Genomic DNA, 5675 nt, shown 5'->3' with positions numbered 1-5675 from the left:
CTCTCTGCCGCTGTCACATTACTACTTTCTTTGTCTTCCCTCTGCCTATGAATCCAAACCATACCATTGCCCAGAAGAAGCCAATAAGACACAGTGAAATGGATGGGGTACTTTAAGCTCCGAGAGACGGATGGGAGAGGGGCTGATAGAAATAAGATTCTATATGGGATCCAGTTCCTGATCCTGGGACTTGATAACATTGCTGCTTCTTGATAACATTGGCCAAAATAAATCCCAACAAAGAAGTTTTTAAGAGACTCCTTCACATTATCTCAGATTCTATTTGCTTCTATGGTATGTCAGTCTTTCTTTCTTTTTGCTCTTTATGCCTTCCTTTCATTTCCTGAAAATGAGTACTTAGCTCCCCACTCTAAATGCTTAGCATGAACCACCCTGACGTGTATCATGACATCATTGTGCAAATGACATATGGTAAACTGTAATTTACAATAAGGATGTGATGCACATAGCATCATTTGCCCCTCCCTAGTAGATATCCATGCTCCATAATTGCTGCAAGCCTACAAGAATTCCAGAAAAGCATTTGGAAGAATAATGTGGTGATGCAGTGGGAGATGCTAAAATGAATGAGAACAATGGAAACAGTAGGAACTATCTGAAGGCCAATAGGAAGCAGCCAGGTACTATAAATCTCTGTTGATTCCTTAGTTCCTGGAAACAGGTGCAAGTGGTAAATAAGGGTAGGACTGGTTGGTAGAAGGGAGAGCATCATGCAGAATTGATAGGCAGAAAGATTTGGTTAGAACAGTGATAGAGCATAAGAAATGAGCAGTCCCTTTACCAATGAATCAGTTTGCTTTTTTTCCGCAAAGGGACGAAGAAAACAACAGACATCCTCAGAAAAAAGAGAACTGTGTCCCTACATTATAAGTATCTTACATTTTCGGATTTCAATTTCTTCCTATCTGGCTTGGAGCTTCACAAAGATGTGTAAGAGGTTTGGAAAGCACATTTACTTGTGTATTTAATAGCTGGCATTTCCTCAACGTATTCTTTTCCAAATGCCAATCTCTTGGCATGCATCCCTTTCCGGATGGCTCCCTCTTTGATATTTCCCATTTGTTTACTTTTCAGCTAGCTGAAAAGACAGGCACAAAAGAGCTTTCCATTCTGCTAGGCAAGAGCTGTTGCTTCAGAGATCGGACCTGAAGATGGAGCTCCTGGGACTTCTTTGAAGAGCTAATTATTACATGGGTGGGAGGCATTTTCTCCCTGTCACTACCACCCTCCCCCACCTCCAGGAGAAATAATGGCAATGTCTCCCCAGGTGCCACTGCAACGGAGACAATCGTAATTGTGTGTGTGTGTGTGTGTGTGTGTGTAAACAAGTGGGGGGAAAGGCAAGATGTTGGCTCTAAAGTCTCAATTGTGACCTGTCCCCTGTTCACATATCTTGTTTGAATCAGGGGTGGGGTGTTCATCATGCAGTCATTGCTACCATTTTGCCTTTTTGGAGCTCTATTAAGTTTATTATCATAAAAGATACAACAGTATTTATCAAAATTGGCAACTTTAAGATGAAGACTCCCAGAATGCCCAAGCAGCTGGATAGGGAATTTTGGAACTTGAAATCCATCCATCTTACAATTGCCAAGTTTGAGAAACACTAATTTTGTATTCAGAAAGCTAGAGCTAAAGTTGGAGTAGAATCAAGCTCAGACTGACTACTACTTTTTATTTTTTTGGAATAATAAATTCCAAAATGTCTATCAGGCTAATAATGAAATGGCTGCAGCTGTGTTTGCAACTAAATTTGCATTTGTAATTAAAAGATAAGCTTAGGATTTCTGCTGATCAAAGCAGTTTGTTAAATCTCAATATGTTTTGCAAGATGAAAAATTGCTGCAGTCTGAAAAACAAACACTTCTGAATTCAGAGAGTTGTATGTATCAAATAAGTTAGGCGGTGCACTGGGAACTGCTGCCCTCAGGCTGTAGAAATGATCAGATTTGTAGTCTAACATAACTGGAGGTCTTCAGGCTGAAGAAGGCTGCCCTAAGGTAATAAAATAGCAATGCAGTGTACCATTCCAATTTGGGAGGGGGGGAATTCTGCAGGATGGACAGCTGGGTGTGATTAATAATCTAGATCAAATGAAACCATTTAGAATCATTTGGTATTTCTTTAATATACCAAACCATCCACCAAGCCTGTTCATCCCCACAATTATTCATAATTCAGAAAAGTCACAGCTGACTGTATAAACTTCTTCCAAGTGGCAGACAATATTTCAGTAGGAATTTTAGCAGATGACTTAATAGATCTTGGCTCAGCTTGAAAAATTGAAGCAAGTTTGAACCTGGCTAGTAGACCTCCATGAAAACTCAGGACAGAAGACTGAAAAGTTGAACAAACAACATAAATCCACTTTTGTATTTCAGTTAACAAACATGAATATGCAGTTTTGATAAATTGAGATGGCCTCTCTAAGGCCTGACCCAAAAAAAAAAAAAAAGGGCTTTCAATGCCATAAAGGAGCAAAATAATTGACTGGCTCCATTTTCGAGAGGGAGCAGACACATCCTCTATATTCATACCTGAAAGTCAGTCCCATTTAGCTCGGCTGTAATTATTACTGAATTTACAATTCCTCTAGCAACACATCCTGCAGCAAAAGGAGCTTGAAGAAAACAAGAATTGCATATTTAAATGAAATTACCTAAAATAATTATTCCACGTATTTATTTAATATATAAAAAGTGTATCTTGCTCCTTCCCTTAATCTGTCTGGGTGGTTATAAAATGAATAATAAAATCTAATTAAAGCATAGATTTATTAAGAATATAACCATGAAATCTAAAATAGGGGACCCCAACCTCAGTTGGCTGTAAGCTATTTGCAACAGTGCCACAGTAATGTGTGTATGTGTCAGAGGTGGGTTTCAGCAGGTTCTGACCAGTTCTGGAGAACCAGTAGTTCAGAGAACCGGTAGTAAAAATTCTGACTGGCCACCGCCCCCCCCATCTATTCTCTGCCTCCCAAGTCCCAGCTGATCAGGAGGAAATGGGGATTTCGCAGTAACCTTCCCCTGGATTGGGATGGGAATGGAGATTTTACAGTATCCTTCCCATCATGCCCACCAAGCCAAGCCCACCAAGCCATGCCACGCCCACCAAGCCACACCCACAGAACCAGTAGTAAAAAATTTTGAAACCCACCACTGGTGTGTGTATGTGTGTGCATGCACATGTGCTTCATTTGCATATGTGGCAGGCACGTGTGCACTCCATTCGCACAAATGGAGCTTGTGCTCTTGCCAGCCACTCCTGAGGAACCATCTCTTCTCCCCCACTGCCAGCCAGTCCGCAAAGCCAGAAAGATGGAGAACTCTGATCTAAAACACTAACAGTGCAGGGTGAATAAGTCTATTTTTCACCATTTCCTAAATAACAATGTGGCCTTCTCCCTTACCATTTGTTCCATAATTTAGTTGGTTCTCACCACACCCTAAACCACAATGAGTAGGTATTTTTCTTGTGAGTTAGTTAGACTTGTGTCACTCTATGTGACATTTTCCATCTGTCTCTTGCTGGCGGGGTTTAGAGAGGTGTCAAACTAGCATCGTCATGTTGTCGTCATGTGATGTATCACAACTTTTTCCCCTTTGCTAAAACGGGGGTGGCATGGCCAGTGCGTGATGTATCCGGCCTGTGGGCTGAGAGTTTGACACTCCTGGCTTAGAGTATATTTTAACCCTATCACCACATCTACTTTATAAAGTGGGCCCAATAGAAGGAATCTACTTCTTGGAAGCTGCCTTCCAAGATAATTATTGTGGGACAAAAACAACAAAACTAAACAATTTTCCTGTAAAGGTGTAAAAAAAACCCTCCATGCTTCTGATAATAGAGTGTCTTGGTGCTGGAAATATTAACATGTGGAATTTTTCTTACAATTTCTTTTGAGCTACCAGATCACTTGATGTTTTCTATAAACAAAGAATTGAACATGTGCTTCTGATTTATATGTCCATTTAGGATACACTGGGGAAATTATAAATATCTCCACTGTCCCACCCTCCCTGCTCTCACTTTTCAAAGCAGGCAAGCCTGCAGACAGATTGCATTTCAAACTGAAGAACCCTTCTTTAAAAAATCAGGGAAATATAAGACTCTTTCCTTTGGTTATTTACGCCTGCAGAAAGAGGAGAAGGAATTGTGAAAGGACCCGCAAACAACACACAATATGTGGGTGTGGGTATTGGTTGACTAACCATTTACAGCTTTATTCACAACTCCACCACAGTTTCTAATGTTTCATAAATGACAATAATGACTCAGAACTATTTTATTTTTCAAGTTTGGATCTCTGCTCGATCCAGTCACTCTTCTAGGCATATTAAAAAGGTTCAGCTCAATACTTCATCAATCTTATGTCCTTGAGATCTGCTGGACCCACTATCCCATTGCCCACAATAATAATGGGAAATATAATATGGAGGATTGTTGTTGTTGTTAGTTGCAAAGTCATGTCTGACCCATCATGACCCCATGGACAACATTCCTCCAGGCCTTCCTGTCTCTACCATCCTCTGGAATCCATTTAAGCTCTCGCCGACTGCTTCAGTGACTCTATCCAGCCACCTCATTCTCTGTTGTCCCCTTCTTCTTTTGCCCTCAGTCTTTCCCAGCATTAGGCTCTTCTCCAGTGAGTCCTTCCTTCTCATTAGGTGACCAAAATATTTGAGTTTCATCTGCAGGATCTGTCCTTCTAAAGAGCAGTCAGGCTTGATCTCCTCTAGGACTGACTGGTTTGATTGCCTAATATAGAGGATACCCAGTAGAAAAGAGTTATTTATTGTCTCAGCTCTACTGGAGGCAAACAGCTTGGCTGGAAGGGAATGGAGAGACAAAATGCAATTATATACTTCTAGAATCATGGGTGGAGTTCACCTGAAATGTGGATTTCTAGCCTTGAGGTCAGTCACTTGCAATTCCTCAACAATCAATGAAGTAGTTCCAATGAAATCCATCACAGTCTTTCTTTCTCCATTGTATCTCATCAGCTGTTCTCTCCTTTATAATCACACCTCCTCCACCCACTGTGTTCACCCCCTTCCCTTATAGTTTATCTTAAGGGATAATTTATTGAATAATGGACACAAATATCTGCTGGGGTTTATTAAGGATGGAAGACTGAAGAAAAACAACTTTAATTTTTCATCAAATTTCAAATCTCTCTCTCCCCCCCTCTCTCCCTCCATCTCTCTCTCTGTCTCTCCCCTCAAGTTAGGATGTTGCTCCATTGTTGCCTCACTCCCAAATTGCACTGCAAAAAATAAAGAAATGAATGAATGAATGAAGGCTTACAAGTAACTTGTCACCACAGAGTGAGTACCCATGAGGCTTTCTCTTTACAAGCCACATTCCCTTTCCCCAACTCCAGATTTTGTTCCATTTTTATAGCAGATGGAGTGGAGAAATCAGAGAAAATACAAAGATTTTGGATAGTAAGAAATGTCACTAGTTGTCTCTTTATAGTCATCGTTTCCACACTGTGGTTGAGATTGTGGCCCTTCTATGCAGTACAAGACTGATGATAGTTCTGTTTTTTAAAACACAGGTGTAGTATTCTTTAAAAAGGAAAGTCTAGACCTATATATTCTGTGCCAGAGATGCCAATGGGGAAGCCAAGTCTGCATCCAAGCCAAAAT

The sequence above is a fragment of the Pantherophis guttatus genome, chromosome 4 (assembly GCF_059756535.1).
Source record: "Pantherophis guttatus breed Tessera chromosome 4, ASM5975653v1, whole genome shotgun sequence".
In the NCBI taxonomy this organism is placed as follows: Eukaryota; Metazoa; Chordata; class Lepidosauria; order Squamata; family Colubridae; genus Pantherophis; species Pantherophis guttatus.
The sequence above is the reverse complement of the archived record's forward strand: the minus strand, read 5'-3'. Positions refer to the sequence as shown.